Source organism: Triticum urartu, chromosome 5A (assembly GCF_056163025.1).
Source record: "Triticum urartu cultivar PI428250 chromosome 5A, HENAU_Tu73, whole genome shotgun sequence".
NCBI classification, from domain to species: domain Eukaryota; kingdom Viridiplantae; phylum Streptophyta; class Magnoliopsida; order Poales; family Poaceae; genus Triticum; species Triticum urartu.
In genome coordinates, this window is record NC_141877.1 from 101,894,308 (window position 1) to 101,914,326 (window position 20,019).

At 43.6% G+C, this 20,019-nt stretch overlaps 1 pseudogene; it reads left to right on the forward strand.

Moving 5' to 3' along the window:
• The first annotated feature begins 15,608 nt into the window (after positions 1-15,608).
• LOC125508088 (uncharacterized) lies at positions 15,609-17,221 on the forward strand (annotated as a pseudogene).
• Positions 17,222-20,019: the final 2,798 nt, after the last annotated feature.

Here is a 20,019-nt window from a genome sequence, read left to right on the forward strand (position 1 = left end):
GGATCAGCAGCGGATACCAGATTGGTAAAAACCTACTCAAAAAGCTAGAGTTGATGGTTTCGGGAAAGCTAAGCTAAAGCAAGCAGTAAACTAGTGGGTGCAAGCACGTTAATGAAAAAAACATGATAGAAAATCCTACCGTTAGCAGCGACTGCGACACTTCGTAACAGCTCCTTAGAGATCAATGTCTTATTGGTATTTGCTCGATTGCAGGCAATAACGTTAGTAAATTAGGTGAATGTACGTAAATCGAGGTACACGAGTCTAGCCAGGTATAGGTAGAAAAGGGGTATAGTAGGTCTCATGGAAAGGGAGATAGTGGGACGAATAGTTCATCGTGCAAGTGTTACGAATAGATAGGAGTCTCGACTCCGTCCTTCGAAAAGAAGATGGTTCGCGCTAAGGGTGACTAAAGGCAGAGAATTCTGTACGCCAAGAAGAAAAGAAAGTTTGTAGGGGTGAGAATGAACTTTCAAACCCTTTTCTTGCCCCTATCCTTTTTGCTTTTGATAACTTCTATCGCTTCCTAATCATATGAGTCTAGTGCAACATACTACTACTAATATGGAGTCATATTCTTCTTAAGCCTCCTTTCCCAGATCCAAGTTCCGAATCCCAGGGAGAGATCAAGACAATGCAGCAGGGTTGGCAAGCATACCTGTATCACTGAGCAAATCCAAAGCATACTTTCCCTCTAAAGAGTGAAGAAAAATACTTGGTACAGCTAGAATACCAAGTGGATGTGGAATCCTACTTGAATTCCAGTCAGAAAAGGAAACTCGAATCCGGAACTTGCTTACTTCGGCTTGATCAGATACTGGAATCCAATCGGGGAACTTGGTTATTGACCCACTAATCTTTCCCTCTTTCGAGTCCAAGTCTCAAGAGGGCGCTTAGGCCGGGCCCTTCTCCAGAGTTCCGATACCGATATCACTATTTCAATTAGTTGATTGATTTCCCTTAGAATTTCATTCCTCCTCAAGTCCCAGTTTCGGTCAAGTAGTGGCAAGTATCATCTGTATCTGGCAGATAAGCTTTCACATGCATGAATTGAACTACCGAGATCTTTTCTTACTTGGCAACTAGAGCCTCCCCTTCGGGATTCGAGATTGAAGAAGAGGAAAACTGCTTCTAAAGGGAACTCGAAGTCCTAGACCTAGAATGCGGGTACCGTTCCGGATTCCCCAGGATAACCAGATCACTCAACTGCTGAATCCTTCCTGAAATCTCTGTCTATCTATGAGATTTTTTGTTTTTTGCCATGTGCAGATCTACTTTGTCGTGCAATCGGATCTCACCTCTTGCTCTCCTCATTCCACCTGTGAAATAGAATTCATTAAAGAAGAATGCCAGTATCGAAGTAAAGTAAACCATTCGAATAGCTAACCATTCACTGCCTTCGCCCGGTAAGAAAGTGGAAACTGCCTGGCATGCTTCTTGCTTTCTTTCCATCCCTAGCACACAACTTAGTAGATAGTAGGCACACAATTCCGCTAAGAGCTCATCGAACTTGAGTTGTAGAGTAAGACCACAGCTCGATATGGTTCATTTCAGTACTCATTCACTCAGTATGGTTCACCACATGCCTGTGATCTCTCTCAAGCTAGGTTTGGTATCGGTATCGGAGAAGTCCGTCATTGAAGTGGTAAGTGGGCGTAAGGCCTATGTATTTCTTATCAGTGGGATTTATTACCTTGAATCGATTGATGCGGTTCTAGCTCGTTTTAAAGAGCTTATAGAGCTAGTTTTGCTTGACCCCTCTTGACGTTGCTGGTCATCCCAACTCGTATTAGCTATCGAAATCCGTACTTACTTGACATTCCCGCATGCCATAAGTCATCCCTACAGAAAGCACCACAGGCACAGTAACCGGAAGATGGTCTTTTCTCACTCTCCCTGTAGTCAAGACATAGGGAGTATTATGACCTGTTTCACTGACATCAGCATTTTTCTCTCGTCCTTCGCCCGCTATCCATCCTAACTGCTCTTACCGCTTCTTCTTCTTATTCACTGGCTTCTTCTTATCTGCTTTCTTCTTCTTTGTCTGATGAGATTCTCTCTTCTTATAATCTTTGATCTTCTTATCATCATCAGATTTATGATCTTTTAGATTGCATTTTTTCGTTAGATTATTCATTTTGCCTAATATGCCGGTTATGACTTTATGGGCAGTAGGATGGATACTATCAATAGAATCCTCTCCTATATGAGGAGGTTTAGTTCCTATCCACGTTCCATCCTCATCGTATACTAATTCTTGCTTCGTACTATTTCCTATCCCAACTACGTACGTATTGATTTTTTTCTCTACACATAAATTTTATAAATCACGATGAAAGTCGGCTGAACATGAAAATTGTTGTTTTAATGTTGGGTCTGCTAGCTGGTTTATGTAAGAATCTTTAGTGATTACCTTTCTAACCGGTCCTTTATGCTTCATGATTATTTCTTCCTTATCTTCATGTAATGCATGTATGCAGTATGACTTGGGAGCCAAAAAGATTCCCTCTTTTACATAGTGCTCCTTCTTAAACTTTCCTATTTCGCTAGGTGATACCATTTCTTCTGGAAGTTTGTTCTGAACAACAATAGAGTCCGTGTCCGTATAATAGCAATCATCCCTTTTACTAAAAGGGTATAACACTATCCTGGCATAGGCAGCAATAGCAGCTGAGAGCTGGACTGCTGTATTAGCTGGCTGCTTTGTTGTCTCCTCCATTTCCTTAAACAAATCATCACTCACTTTGTTTTTATAGGTTACTAGGTACAGATCATCATCTAGATAAGTTGAATCAATAAATCCATCCTGAGAAAGGGTCATTTCCCTCCGTCTTCCTTTGGGCAACGAAGAGTGCATTCTCCATCCAGTATTTGTTTGATGGTTCTCTATGCTTTCTTTCGGCTGGAAAGCTAAGCTATTCTCAGTGCTCTTACTTCAAGGATAAAACAAACTATCTATTAAAAAAATCCTTATCACTACAAGCTCGAATACCACGGGGTAGCGACAGAAATGTGAATTAGTACCCATATCTGCTGATACCTGAATTGCTTCCACTTTAGAATCAGCTAGGCGAGAGCCCTGTTGTCCTACTGAAATGGATTCTAATAAATTCACAAGCACACGGATAATGAAGGGAAGCAGATAGAACCTATTCAATCAAAAAACGTATTCTAACGCCTGTATTTAGATAAGAAAAGCGAGGTTTCAATGGCTTGGAAGGGAATCTATCATCTGTCGGTCTAACGGGGGTTATAAGATGGATAATCTCACCAATGCTCTCTGACACAGCATACCTGCTATCCAAAGACCCCACCTATAATGTCAAGATAGCTCTATCAACCAACATTGTTTTATAGATCCAACCTTACTAGATGGTGTTTCTCTTATCTTCTCCTGAATGGGTTACTTAACCCTAGCTATACAGGTGGGGCACAAGAGACGGTACCAAGAGCTGGAGAAGCACCTGGCCCTGTACCTGTGCTGATTGAGTTCGAGAGCACTGGTATTTATTCCATTAGGACAGGTCTTGCATTGCTAGAGCTTTTAGGAAGACGAGTAGCTCTCGAGTACGTTTCTGTTTCAGCCACTCCAAATGAGCGCGTTTCACCATGCTCCACCAACTGTTCCAAACTGGCATCCTTTCCTAAACTCAATGAACTAATTGAGAATTCTTCCCTGCCTGGGTGTGCCCTTAATGAATTGATCCGTTGGCGGCTATAGCGAGATCTGGGTCAGAGTCTATCTCCCCATCCCTCCGGCGAGGTAGCAATGAGCTATCAAACGCCAATAGAGGACAGATCCTGTTGTCCGTTTGTTTCAGCACCACAATCTTTGTTCGTTCCTACAGCATCTAAATCAGCACTGGGAGCGATTCCAGATGCACTTTTAGGTGAAGTCACATCAGACGTTTTCGAGGATGTTCTTGCACATTGCTAGGGTATCGAAACCCGTGAAACCGGGGCTACTACCATTACAATCTGATCGAAGGGATGGCATTAGGTAGACAACAACCTCTCTTGAGCGCCGCCTTGATGGCTTTGTGAATGAAATTCGAGTTGATGTTGTTTCATCCCGCGTATGTATAGAATCTTGTTAGGATTCGTCTATTCCAGGTCAGGAAAGAGCTTCTGTAAACTATCGTGATAAGCATAGCCTTCGCCCCGCAGAGTGCTATATCAATGGTTCACCAGGCTCAATTCATTAATGGCTTAGGGCCGGTCTTCAGTAAGTCAATCACCATCGGGTGGAGGGGAAAGCCCTATGTCAAGGTCAATGGATTCACCTACCCCAGTCTCAGAACTTTCTAGACTTTCTTACCTGTGTTCTTCTCAACTAAGAGAAGGGCGTGCATCTACAGCAGTGGTATTATCTTCCTTTTTCTTTTTGCATCTTTGAATCCTGGTGTGTTGGTTAGTACCGAAGCCTCTTGGCTAGTACAGAGTTGTGGTTTGATATAGCTACTAGAGAACCTGGAGGCACTCTCTGAAAATAAGTATTCTTCATATGACATGTGAATAGACAACTCCTGGTATGCTCATTTCATTCCTCTTGGACCTAGATCTTCACTTTCAAAAGTGCAGAATTGATGTATCAAAGGCATTTCAAAGGAACAGAGGGTCCATCTTTGAAGTGAGAGACAATTGGTTTCAACTGTGTCATAGGGGTTGTATTCTTAGACCTGCCAGGTGGGAGGAACCACCGTCCTGGGTATTGAGCATGTGAATCATGTTATTTTGTAGGAATAGAGATTCTCAGCCATCATATCTTGTTCACCCTTGGCCATGTCTCCTTCCGAGAATGAGTTGGTTTGGGGAGATCATTAGGTTACTGAGATCGAAGTAGTGAGGCTGCTTGAGTGCCATCGAAACCCATTTGAAATTGCAATGACATATTGAAGTAGTAGTTCGTTCAGCACCCGATTAGGTATCTAGAAATAGTTCCTTAGCTCTTTTCTAGTTCATTAATGACCTCAGCGGTTGAAATGGAATTGGATCCCGGCTTGTTAGTTAATAGAATCTAAATGAGATTGAATGGAAATGTTGGTAAACCGAGGGGTGCATCATACTTTTCAATAGATGTTGGGGTTCCTAAACCATAAGGATACTCTTTTCATAGAACAAGGCCTGCCAATCGATCTCCTAGGCTATAATCCAAGGGATAGCTTAACATGCATCTCCTAGATGGAAGTGTGCGACAATAACTTTGAGCTCCTGTAGTCTTTGATCCTTGATCTGAAGAGGTAGGCACCTATGATAAAGCCAAGGGATGAAGTGATTGTGGTTGGCGTGCCACATGGAAACTAGATAGGTGGAAGCTATTTTAGACGACCTTGCGGGTCATCCTAACATTGAAATGAAGCTATTCGAGCAGACAGTGAATAAAGCTATGAATGGGGGTAGCTTTACGAGGCATAATGCCGGTGTGCACTTTTCTTTTCTCAAACTGTGGTTGATCCTCTCTAAATCAGAGGTCAACATTTCTTTGCAATGAACGTTTATTAGGTCTGGAAAACCTTGTTAGGTGCACTCGTAGGTGAGCTCAAAGCGAGGATTCATGCATTCTTTCTTCTCAAGAAGACGGAATGATTGCTCGGTATGATATAGATTCTTAGCCAGGGGTTTGGTAGCTTATGCCCCCTAGTTTGCAACGTAGAGCAAAAATGGTTGAAATGGCTCCCATTGTGTGTGGGAATTCTTTCAAATGTGCATGGCCTGGCGACTGACAGGATGCCCCTGCGAGTGCTATTCCATGTGCTGGAAAACCTCTTTGGCACATCTTTCGCGATCTAGTTAACAGCACTTTAGTGACTCATGTCTTCCATGGCTTAAACCTGCTTATTATACTAGAAACAATGGAATACCTCAAGTTGGATATAGGTGAGGTGGGACTTAAGAATGCCTTGTCTGGAACATCTCTTCAAAGCAAGAATTAGCGTATAGAAAGGAAGCAGCATTTCCTTTCAGCTGCTTTTAAAAAGTCCCCGGGGATATAGCCCACTTCTCATTTCTCAACACCAGCTTATCTTCTCTTTTCTTAAGTATAAGAGGGATAGGTACTTATTCCTGGCCGGCGGTATCATTGCTGCTCCCCACCTAATGCGGATCATTGTGCAATGCTTATGTGAAATCTCAATCCAAAACGGATTTGTTTCGTTGGTAGAACCCACGCCGACGTCAAGATCAGTCTCCTTTCCTTTCAAAAGTGAGCGAGCAGAGCTGAAAAAGATGGAGTTACCTGGAGATGAGATTTCTTTCTACGGATATGAAGGATAGAAATATGCTATTTGTTGCTATTCCATCTATTTGTGCATCAAGTCCGAAGAAGATCTCAATCTATAATGAAGAAATGATAGTAGCTCGTTGTTTTATAGGCTTTCTCATATTCAGTCGGAAGAGTTTAGGTAAGACTTTCAAAGAAACTCTCGACGGGAGAATCGAGTCTATTCAGGAAGCATTGCAGCAATTCTTCAATCCTAACGAAGTAATTCTGGAGGAATCCAATGAACAACAACGATTACTTAGGATCAGCTTGCGAATTTGCAGCACCGTAGTAGAATCATTACCAACGGCACGCTGTGCGCCTAAGTGCGAAAACACAGTGCAAGCTTTTGAAGGAAATATGCCCTAGAGGCAATAATAAAGTTATTATTTATTTCCTTATATCATGATAAATGTTTATTATTCATGCTAGAATTGTATTAACCGGAAACATAATACATGTGTGAATACATAGACAAACAGAGTGTCACTGGTATGCCTCTACTAGACTAGCTCGTTAATCAAAGATGGTTATGTTTCCTAGCCATAGACAAAGGAGTTGTTATTTGATTAACGAGGTCACATCATTAGTTGAATGATCTGATTGACATGACCCATTCTATTAGCTTAGCACCCGATCGTTTAGTATGTTGCTAATGCTTTTTCTTCATGACTTATACATGTTCCTATGACTATGAGATTATGCAACTCCCGTTTACCGGAGGAACACTCTGGGTGCTACCAAACGTCACAACGTAACTGGGTGATTATAAAGGAGCATTACAGGTGTCTCCAAAGGTAGATGTTGGGTTGGCGTATTTCGAGATTAGGATTTGTCACTCCGATTGTCGAAGAGGTATCTCTGGGCCCTCTCGGTAATACACATCACATAAGCCTTGCAAGCATTACAACTAATATGTTAGTTGTGAGATGATGTATTACAGAACGAGTAAAGAGACTTGCCAGTAACGAGATTGAACTAGGTATTGGATACCGATGATCGAATCTCGGGCAAGTAACATACCGATGACAAAGGGAACAACGTATGTAGTTATGCGGTCTGACCGATAAAGATCTTCGTAGAATGTGTAGGAGCCAATATGGGCATCCAGGTCCCGCTATTGGTTATTGACCGGAGACGTGTCTCGGTCATGTCTACATTGTTCTCGAACCCGTAGGGTCCGCACGCTTAAGGTTACGATGACAGTTTCATTATGAGTTTATGCATTTTGATGTACCGAAGGTTGTTCGGAGTCCCGGATGTGATCACGGACATGACGAGGAGTCTCGAAATGGTCGAGACTTAAAGATTGATATATTGGAAGCCTATGTTTGGACATCGGAAGTGTTCCGGGTGAAATCGGGATTTTACCGGGTTACCGGGAGGTTACCGGAACCCCCCGGGAACTATATGGGCCTTCATGGGCCTTAGTGGAAAGGTGAAAGGGCTGCCCATAAGGGCTGCGCGCCTCCCCCCTTCCCCTAGTCCTATTAGGACTAGGAGAGGTGGCCGGCCACCCCTCTCCCTCTTTCCCCCCTTGGGGAATCCTAGTTGGAATAGGATTGGGGGGGAGTCCTACTCCCGGAAGGAGTAGGACTCCTCCTGCGCCTCTCTCCCTGGCCGGCGCCCCCCTCCCCCTTTGGCTCCTTTATATACTGAGGTAGAGGCACCCTAGAAGACACAAGTTGATCCACGTGATCTATTCCTTAGCCGTGTGCGGTGCCCCCTGCCACCATATTCCTCGATAATACTGTAGCGGAGTTTAGGCGAAGCCCTGCTGCTGTAGTACATCAAGATCGTCACCACGCCGTCGTGCTGACGGAACTCTTCCCCGACACTTTGCTGGATCGGAGTCCGGGGATCGTCATCGAGCTGAACGTGTGCTCGAACTCGGAGGTGCCGTAGTTTCGGTGCTTGATCGGTTGGATCGTGAAGACGTACGACTACTTCCTCTACGTCGTGTCATCGCTTCCGCAGTCGGTCTGCGTTGGGTACGTAGACAACACTCTCCCCCTCGTTGCTATGCATCACATGATCTTGCGTGTGCGTAGGAAATTTTTTGAAATTACTACGAAAACCAACAGTGGCATCCGAGCCTAGGTTATTTATGTTGATGTTATATGCACGAGTAGAACACAAGTGAGTTGTGGACGATACAAGTCATACTGCCTACCAGCATGTCATACTTTGGTTCGGCGGCATTGTTGGACGAGACGACCCGGACCAACCTTACGCGTACGCTTACGCGAGACCGGTTCCCTCGACGTGCTTTGCACATAGATGGCTTGCGGGCGACTGTCTCTCCAACTTTAGTTGAACCAAGTATGGCTACGCCCGGTCCTTGCGAAGGTTAAAACGGAGTCTATTTGACAAACTATCGTTGTGGTTTTGATGCGTAGGTGAGATTGGTTCTTACTTAAGCCCGTAGCAGCCACGTAAAATATGCAACAACAAAGTAGAGGACGTCTAACTTGTTTTTGCAGGGCATGTTGTGATGTGATATGGTCAAAGCATGATGCTAAATTCTATTGTATGAGATGATCATGTTTTGTAACCGAGTTATCGGCAACTGGCAGGAGCCATATGGTTGTCGCTTTATTGTATGCAATGCAATCGCGATGTAATGCTTTACTTTATTACTAAACGGTAGTGATAGTCGTGGAAGCATAAGATTGGCGAGACGACAACGATGCTACGATGAAGATCAAGGTGTCGCGCCGGTGACGATGGTGATCATGACGGTGCTTCGGAGATGGAGATCACAGGCACTAGATGATGATGGCCATATCATATCACTTATATTGATTGCATGTGATGTTTATCTTTTTATGCATCTTATCTTGCTTTGATTGACGGTAGCATTATAAGATGATCTCTCACTAAATTATCAAGAAGTGTTCTCCCTGAGTATGCACCGTTGCGAAAGTTCTTCGTGCTGAGACACCACGTGATGATCGGGTGTGATAGGCTCTACGTTCAACTACAACGGGTGCAAAACAGTTGCGCACGCGGAATACTCAGGTTATACTTGACGAGCCAAGCATATACAGATATGGCCTCGGAACACGGAGACCGAAAGGTCGAGCGTGAATCATATAGTAGATATGATCAACATAATGATGTTCACCGATGAAACTACTCCATCTCACGTGATGATCGGACATGGTTTAGTTGATTTGGATCACGTGATCACTTAGAGGATTAGAGGGATGTCTATCTAAGTGGGAGTTCTTAAGTAATATGATTAATTGAACTTAAATTTATCATGAACTTAGTACCTGATAGTATCTTGCTTGTTTATGTTGATTGTAGATAGATGGCTCGTGCTGTTGTTCCGTTGAATTTTAATGCGTTCCTTGAGAAAGCAAAGTTGAAAGATGATGGTAGCAATTACACGGACTGGGTCCGTAACTTGAGGATTATCCTCATTGCTGCACAGAAGAATTACGTCCTGGAAGCACCGCTGGGTGCCAGGCCTGCTGCTGGAGCAACACCAGATGTTATGAACGTCTGGCAGAGCAAAGCTGATGACTACTCGATAGTTCAGTGTGCCATGCTTTACGGCTTAGAATCGGGACTTCAACGACGTTTTGAACGTCATGGAGCATATGAGATGTTCCAGGAGTTGAAGTTGATATTTCAAGCAAATGCCCGGATTGAGAGATATGAAGTCTCCAATAAGTTCTATAGCTGCAAGATGGAGGAGAACAGTTCTGTCAGTGAGCATATACTCAAAATGTCTGGGTATAATAATCACTTGATTCAATTGGGAGTTAATCTTCCAGATGATTGCGTCATTGACAGAATTCTCCAATCACTGCCACCAAGCTACAAGAGCTTCGTGATGAACTATAATATGCAAGGGATGAACAAGACTATTCCCGAGCTCTTCGCGATGCTGAAAGCTGCGGAGGTAGAAATCAAGAAAGAGCATCAAGTGTTGATGGTCAACAAGACCACTAGTTTCAAGAAAAAGGGCAAAGGAAAGAAGAAGGGGAACTTCAAGAAGAACGGCAAGCCAGTTGCTTCTCAAGAGAAGAAACCCAAGTCTGGACCTAAGCCTGAAACTGAGTGCTTCTACTGCAAGCAGACTGGTCACTGGAAGCGGAACTGCCCCAAGTATTTGGCGGATAAGAAGGATGGCAAGGTGAACAAAGGTATATGTGATATACATGTTATTGATGTGTACCTTACTAATGCTCGCAGTAGCACCTGGGTATTTGATACTGGTTATGTTGCTAATATTTGCAACTCGAAACAGGGGCTACGGATTAAGCGAAGATTGGCTAAGGACGAGGTGACGATGCGCGTGGGAAACGGTTCCAAAGTCGATGTGATCGCGGTCGGCACGCTACCTCTACATCTACCTTCGGGATTAATATTAGACCTAAATAATTGTTATTTGGTGCCAGCGTTGAGCATGAACATTATATCTGGATCTTGTTTAATGCGAGACGGTTATTCATTTAAATCAGAGAATAATGGTTGTTCTATTTATATGAGTAATATCTTTTATGGTCATGCACCCTTGAAGAGTGGTCTATTCTTATTGAATCTCGATAGTAGTAATACACATATTCATAATGTTGAAGCCAAAAGATGCAGAGTTGATAATGAAAGTGCAACTTATTTGTGGCACTGTCGTTTAGGTCATATCGGTATAAAGCGCATGAAGAAACTCCATACTGATGGACTTTTGGAACCACTTGATTATGAATCACTTGGTACTTGCGAACCGTGCCTCATGGGCAAGATGACTAAAACACCGTTCTCCGGTACTATGGAGAGAGCAACAGATTTGTTGGAAATCATACATACCGATGTATGTGGTCCGATGAATATTGAGGCTCGTGGCGGATATCGTTATTTTCTCACCTTCACAGATGATTTAAGCAGATATGGGTATATCTACTTAATGAAACATAAATCTGAAACATTTGAAAAGTTCAAAGAATTTCAGAGTGAAGTTGAAAATCATCGTAACAAGAAAATAAAGTTTCTACGATCTGATCGTGGAGGAGAATATTTGAGTTACGAGTTTGGTGTACATTTGAAAAACTGTGGAATAGTTTCGCAACTCACGCCACCCGGAACACCACAGCGAAATGGTGTGTCCGAACGTCGTAATCGTACTTTACTAGATATGGTGCGATCTATGATGTCTCTTACTGATTTACCGCTATTATTTTGGGGTTATGCTTTAGAGACGGCTGCATTCACGTTAAATAGGGCACCATCAAAATCCGTTGAGACGACGCCTTATGAACTGTGGTTTGGCAAGCAACCAAAGTTGTCGTTTCTGAAAGTTTGGGGCTGCGATGCTTATGTGAAAAAACTTCAACCTGACAAGCTCGAACCCAAATCGGAGAAATGTGTCTTCATAGGATATCCAAAGGAAACTATTGGATATACCTTCTATCACAGATCCGAAGGCAAGACTTTTGTTGCTAAATTCGGAAACTTTCTTGAGAAGGAGTTTCTCTCGAAAGAAGTGAGTGGGAGGAAAGTAGAACTTGACGAGGTAACTGTACCTGCTCCCTTGTTGGAAAGTAGTACATCACAGAAAACTGTTTCTGCGACACCTACACCAATAAGTGAGGAAGTTAATGATAATGATCATGAAACTTCAGAACAAGATACTACTGAACCTCGTAGATCAACCAGAGTAAGATCCGCACCAGAGTGGTACGGTAATCCAGTTCTGGAAGTCATGCTACTAGATCATGATGAACCTAAGAACTATGAAGAAGCGATGGTGAGCCCAGATTCCGCAAAGTGGCTTGAAGCCATGAAATCTGAGATGGGATCCATGTATGAGAACAAAGTATGGACTTTGGTTGACTTGCCCGATGATCGGCAAGCAATTGAGAATAAATGGATATTCAAGAAGAAGACTGACGCTGATGGTAATGTTACTGTCTACAAAGCTCGACTTGTCGCGAAAGGTTTTCGACAAGTTCAAAGGATTGACTACGATGAGACTTTCTCACCCGTAGCGATGCTTAAGTCTGTCCGAATCATGTTAGCGATTGCCGCATTTTATGATTATGAAATTTGGCAGATGGATGTCAAAACTGCATTCCTAAATGGATTTCTGGAAGAAGAGTTGTATATGATGCAACCGGAAGGTTTTGTCGATCCAAAGGGAGCTAACAAAGTGTGCAAGCTCCAGCGATCCATTTATGGACTGGTGCAAGCCTCTCGGAGTTGGAATAAACGCTTTGATAGTGTGATCAAAGCATTTGGTTTTATACAGACTTTCGGAGAAGCCTGTATTTACAAGAAAGTGAGTGGGAGCTCTGTAGCATTTCTAATATTATATGTGGATGACATATTGCTGATTGGAAATGATATAGAATTTCTGGATAGCATAAAGGGATACTTGAATAAAAGTTTTTCAATGAAAGACCTCGGTGAAGCTGCTTACATATTAGGCATTAAGATCTATAGAGATAGATCAAGACGCTTAATTGGACTTTCACAAAGCACATACCTTGACAAGATTTTGAAGAAGTTCAAAATGGATCAAGCAAAGAAAGGATTCTTGCCTGTGTTACAAGGTGTGAAGTTGAGTAAGACTCAATGCCCGACCACTGCAGAAGATAGAGAGAATATGAAAGATGTTCCCTATGCATCAGCCATAGGATCTATCATGTATGCAATGCTGTGTACCAGACCCGATGTGTGCCTTGCTATAAGTCTAGCAGGGAGGTACCAAAGTAATCCAGGAGTGGATCACTGGACAGCGGTCAAGAACATCCTGAAATACCTGAAAAGGACTAAGGATATGTTTCTCGTATATGGAGGTGACAAAGAGCTCACCGTAAAAGGTTACGTTGATGCAAGCTTTGACACTGATCCGGACGATTCTAAATCGCAAACCGGATACGTGTTTACATTAAACGGTGGAGCTGTCAGTTGGTGCAGTTCTAAACAAAGCGTCGTAGCGGGATCTACATGTGAAGCGGAGTACATAGCTGCTTCGGAAGCAGCGAACGAAGGAGTCTGGATGAAGGAGTTCATATCCGATCTAGGTGTCATACCTAGTGCATCGGGTCCAATGAAAATCTTTTGTGACAATACTGGTGCAATTGCCTTGGCAAAGGAATCCAGATTTCACAAAAGAACCAAACACATCAAGAGACGCTTCAATTCCATCCAGGATCTAGTCCAGGTGGGAGACATAGAGATTTGCAAGATACATACGGATCTGAATGTTGCAGACCCGTTGACTAAGCCTCTTCCACGAGCAAAACATGATCAGCACCAAAGCTCCATGTGTGTTAGAATCATTACAGTGTAATCTAGATTATTGACTCTAGTGCAAGTGGGAGACTGAAGGAAATATGCCCTAGAGGCAATAATAAAGTTATTATTTATTTCCTTATATCATGATAAATGTTTATTATTCATGCTAGAATTGTATTAACCGGAAACATAATACATGTGTGAATACATAGACAAACAGAGTGTCACTAGTATGCCTCTACTAGACTAGCTCGTTAATCAAAGATGGTTATGTTTCCTAGCCATAGACAAAGGAGTTGTTATTTGATTAACGAGGTCACATCATTAGTTGAATGATCTGATTGACATGACCCATTCTATTAGCTTAGCACCCGATCGTTTAGTATGTTGCTAATGCTTTTTCTTCATGACTTATACATGTTCCTATGACTATGAGATTATGCAACTCCCGTTTACCGGAGGAACACTTTGGGTGCTACCAAACGTCACAACGTAACTGGGTGATTATAAAGGAGCATTACAGGTGTCTCCAAAGGTAGATGTTGGGTTGGCGTATTTCGAGATTAGGATTTGTCACTCCGATTGTCGGAGAGGTATCTCTGGGCCCTCTCGGTAATACACATCACATAAGCCTTGCAAGCATTACAACTAATATGTTAGTTGTGAGATGATGTATTACAGAACGAGTAAAGAGACTTGCCAGTAACGAGATTGAACTAGGTATTGGATACCGACGATCGAATCTCGGGCAAGTAACATACCGATGACAAAGGGAACAACGTATGTAGTTATGCGGTCTGACCGATAAAGATCTTCGTAGAATGTGTAGGAGCCAATATGGGCATCCAGGTCCCGCTATTGGTTATTGACCGGAGACGTGTCTCGGTCATGTCTACATTGTTCTCGAACCCGTAGGGTCCGCACGCTTAAGGTTACGATGACAGTTTCATTATGAGTTTATGCATTTTGATGTACCGAAGGTTGTTCGGAGTCCCGGATGTGATCACGGACATGACGAGGAGTCTCGAAATGGTCGAGACTTAAAGATTGATATATTGGAAGCCTATGTTTGGACATCGGAAGTGTTCCGGGTGAAATCGGGATTTTACCGGGTTACCGGGAGGTTACCGGAACCCCCCGGGAACTATATGGGCCTTCATGGGCCTTAGTGGAAAGGTGAAAGGGCTGCCCATAAGGGCTGCGCGCCTCCCCCCTTCCCCTAGTCCTATTAGGACTAGGAGAGGTGGCCGGCCACCCCTCTCCCTCTTTCCCCCCTTGGGGAATCCTAGTTGGAATAGGATTGGGGGGGGAGTCCTACTCCCGGAAGGAGTAGGACTCCTCCTGCGCCTCTCTCCCTGGCCGGCGCCCCCCTCCCCCTTTGGCTCCTTTATATACTGAGGTAGAGGCACCCTAGAAGACACAAGTTGATCCACGTGATCTATTCCTTAGCCGTGTGCGGTGCCCCCTGCCACCATATTCCTCGATAATACTGTAGCGGAGTTTAGGCGAAGCCCTGCTGCTGTAGTACATCAAGATCGTCACCACGCCGTCGTGCTGACGGAACTCTTCCCCGACACTTTGCTGGATCGGAGTCCGGGGATCGTCATCGAGCTGAACGTGTGCTCGAACTCGGAGGTGCCGTAGTTTCGGTGCTTGATCGGTTGGATCGTGAAGACGTACGACTACTTCCTCTACGTCGTGTCATCGCTTCCGCAGTCGGTCTGCGTTGGGTACGTAGACAACACTCTCCCCCTCGTTGCTATGCATCACATGATCTTGCGTGTGCGTAGGAAATTTTTTGAAATTACTACGAAAACCAACAGCTTTGTTATGCCGAAACCTAAATGTAAAGTCAGCAACACTTCTAAATGCCACTTCTTCCCGCCGCATCCGTCTTCAGGACAATATAGTCACAGGTTTTCACTTTTCAGTGAGTGAAAGATTTGTATCCGGGTCTACGTTCAAAGCTTCTACCACAGACCTAATTCGAGAAGGCTTGATAGTCCTAAGAAAGGTGAGGGTGTCCGAATGAGAAATCTCAATCCAAAACGGATTCGTTTTGTTGGTAGAACCCACGCTGACGTCAAGATCAGTCTCCTTTCCTTTCTCTTTTCGGGAGCAGAGCTGAAAAAGATGGGAAATTCCAATGATTCTTCGTTCATTATTTCCAAGTGTCATTCTTTTGTTCATTGCTATACCATCGTTTGGTCTTGCGTTGCCAGTACTAATAATGGCATTAGTTGTCTTATTCGGAGTTCAAGGAATAGCCTTTCATCTTGGGAATGAGAATGTCGCGGATCTCAATGTTCTTGTCATGACCAATGCTCCTAACGAGGGTGACTTTCCCATAGACCAACCTCCCGTTGGCGGACTACCAGACCTCCAGTAGGAAATGGCGCACGCCGCCCATCCCGAAGACATGATTTCGGAGTTGACTTCCAAGGTTGAAAGAATATTTAACGAAGTAGGCACTCCTCTTCCTTTAGAGGAGGGTGAGTCTGCGCGATCGTTCACTGAAAGTCTTATATTGTGGAATAGTGAGGGAGGAGATACTCTTCAACAAATCTTCTCTGATTATACGGAAGCCGGAGATGGAAGCGAATTCGTCGCAACAGCCACCAATCTGGCGAAGCGGTTTCGCCGCGCCGAGCTCGGTGAACCAGATTCTCCCGACCCCGATGCGCCTGCGGAAGAGCAGGAGGCTCATTCCACGGGATCCCCTGAAAGCACAAAAGCAAATGATGGGGCGAACGAGGCAGGCCCGTCTTCTTCGAGGAAGCGTAAAAGGTGGGATGATGATTCAGGGTCCGAAGATGACGATTCGGGGGGACCCAGGGAATCTCTAGATCCAGTGGAAATCGTTTACGAAGGGGATGCACAAGGGTACAACTGGGAGGGGGATTAGGTTGGCCCCCAACTTCGCCTGCCTTTCTATCTGAGTTCTTCCCTCTTGATGCTTTCGAACGACTCCTAAATTTCACAAAATCCTTTTTTTCTTTCTTATTTGAAATCCAAATCGAAATGCCTCAACTTGATAAATTAACTTATTTCTCACAATTCTTCTGGTTATGTCTTCTCCTCTTTACTTTTTATATTCTCTTATTTAATAATAATAATGGAATACTTGGAATTAGTAGAATTCTCAAACTACGGAACCAACTGCTTTCGCACCGGGGGGCGAGATCCGGAGCAAGGACCCTAAGAATCTGGAAGATATCTCGAGAAAAGGTTTTAGCACCGGTCTCTCATATATGTACTCCAGTTTATCCGAAGTATCCCAATGGTGTAAGACCGTCGACTATTTGGGAAAAAGGAGGAAAATCACTCTAATCTCTGATTTCGGAGAAATAAGTGGCTCATGAGGAATGGAGAGACAGATTCTCTATTTGATCTCGAAGTCCTCATATAACACTTCTTCCAGTCGGATCACTTGTTGGAAAAACATAATGCTCACACATGTTCCACACGGGCAAGGAAGCATAATATCATGAAAGCCGTCTGATAATCTTTCTATAGGTTCCCCGAAGAGAATGGTCTCATCACAAAAACACTTTCTATATGTTCTGTTATTTCGAGATTCGAAGAAGCAAGCAAGTTTTTCATATAGTTGTTTTTGTGTAGTGATCTCTGTTCATGGAGATCACGAGGCCACTGATACCCGAAGTGGTTAGGTGGGATAGAAGAGAGGGAAAGCGGGCTTCTATCACATAGTTTCTCTTTCAGGGTACATAGGACGGCCCTCTCGTCATTACCTTTTGTGCTTACCCATAGCTAGCTGTGCCTGAAGTCATGGATGATGCTATTCCCACTGAGAGATGTGCTGCAAAATGGAAGATGTGTTAGTCCTCGGCTAAAATCATCTTCCTTTATTAAAGACCATATATATCCATATGTAGATAGAAGAGGGGATATAGTCGTTCAAAGCTAAGGTGAGTCTGTTCCAGCTAATTCCTCAGATTCCACTTTCCTGTCTGTCCATGTAAAAAGGAGTCCAGCCCACAAGGAGAGGGAATCCACAATAATATATGTTTTAGATGCTTTCTACTATGTTTCAAGTGATCAAAGAATAGTATCTTTAGAGAGAACTGAAATAGCAGATGCAGATTCGAATGTTAAGGTTATTAAAGCTTAAAAGAAAAAGCAGTCATAGGTTAGGTGACTAAGAAAAGAATGTGGAAAGGGTCACGGATAGGATTGGTATATTAGTTTCAGCTATAACAGAGATTTCTCAGCATGTTTCTATCTGGTTGGTATCCGCTGGTACCATTCATTGTGAGTGCTTTTAGGGGTTGCTTAACTCTCGGCTATTTTCACCATCTAAATGATTGCATCTTCCCGTTCTCACAATTTCTCAAAGGTTATTGTATTGATACTATGGAATTTAGAGTAAAAAAACAATAGGGTTCAATTCGATTCATTTTGGAAACTCTAGCGGGGCCATCCCAAATTCCTCTCAGCTGTCATAATTGAATAAAAGGGATCGTATAGCTTTCCAATCCAGCAACATACATCTATCACCTAGGCATAACTGCCAACATCAGTATGCAGAAAGAATCTGTTTAGAACGGTTTAGAGTCGGAACCAAGGCAAGATATCCAGGATTCCGTGTCCCTCCAACTCCATCCATTGGGCGGCGTCTTTTCATCCGGAGAAGCTGTCGAAGCGATAGCCATGTCTGATCCCCGTATCTGTGAAAGAGCAAGGTCTTCCTAGTGGAGTCTAGAAAAAGAGCCGGGTATTCTGAGTGGAGTCTGGAATGAGACCTGCTGCCTCTGGCTTGACCATTAGCTGCTCTATCTGTTATTGGCATGGCATTCCTGAACCCATAGAAAAAGAAGGATTAGGAGACGTCCATCGAAATAGACTAGGAGGCCTCTCACTAGCGCTATATAAGCTGCTGGATTCCCTTTCACTTAAAGCCATTCCAACAATCTATTCGTCGTAAGCCCTTCTAGCAGCAATCCAAACGTCCCTCCATCTGCATCTCCCTAACAGTCTCTGCACGTGGATCTCTTCTACTAGTGATTCAATTAGGGCCAATCCTGCCGCATCCACTTCCTTCTATCAATTAGTGGAATCCCCAAAAGCGGAAGAAGTTCTTTGCGCTAAATACCTTCTTTGCAAGCCGTGGTCCCACAACGGACCGAAATGGCCATCAAAAAGCAGATTCATTTTATGATAGAAAAAGAATCTGCTTTCTTCTGGCACATGTATTTCTGAAAGGACTCCATCTTTGGAAAAGCTCGTTTGCACCTTGCATCGAATTAAACCACTCCTTTCACCGCGGATAAAGACTTGGTGGGTGGGGATGAGACGCTAAGGTAGGGTTCGGTCTGGATGAAACTATCTTTAACACGAGCTTCTTCCTTATGCGAAGTACCAACTTATTGGAATTCAGCATTGCATATTCACTACCGAGATCTCTTATAAGTTTTGGGACCAGAATGAATTCTTCCTACAGACGCCGTAAAGGGTGCAGTTTAGCAACCAAGCGTACAATGACCGAAACCAACAGCTCCATCATTTCTGAGAACTTCTCTCTCGCATAGAGGAGATCTTGGCACTACTTTATGTGTTCAATCCAGGGAGCCGCCCTCTTCTTCATATCTTGCTTGATATTGGTTTCATAATGAAAAGAGGAAGGAGTGTCGAAGCGATGTCGCTTCTCTGCTCTCAGCTCTTTGCTCGAGATGATGTGATTTGATCGATCAGTCTAGAATCTGTAACCAATTGGCTAAGTCGCTAAGTCATTGCGGACACTTGCCATCCTCTCATATCGAAAGACGAACAACGACTTCCAGGGTAAAACGGAGGGCTAAAACCTGAGCCTCTTTTTCCATTCCAGGGGGTAGCGATTTCAAGAGTACTTGGTTTAAAACTTCCAGTTTATTCAAGTAGTTTCACTCGATGAAAAATGCATGCAAAATGCATTCTATTGCTGATTCTCTGTCGGGCATTACACCTCTGTCCCAAGCTATTCGTGTTAAGGTGGCCGATGGCGCTGAGTTAACTTCCTTGTTTCTTCTGCTTGATTTGATCTTTGCAAGTATCTGCTGATACCGCTCCATCACATCAGCCAAGGAGCCCCACATTCCAGAGTGCAATGAATGCAACTCAGAAGCCATTCTTATCTGTCTATGCCCCATATCTTGGATCCGGGTCTGCGTATGAATAGTATTCGTATCACAGCCGAGCAAGAGGATTGACTTACTCATTTCAAGCGGAAGTGGGGATTGAACCCAGTAGATACCTAGCAGCTAAAAGAGGTCCAAAGCACCGGATATGGCTCAAATAGTCCTTATAGAAATGATCTACGAACTATAACCTTTCGATAAGAAAGATTAGTTACACAAGATATATTATTCTTTCTCACTTCCTCTAGAAACCAAAGGGAGAAGGAGTGGGAGTTGAAAGCGATAGAGATAAAGTACCAGCAGCTGCAGTCGTAGGTGGAAGCCTTTCTTTCTTCTTGCACGTATTGAGCTTGGCGCTCCTTGAGATCTCGGAATAGC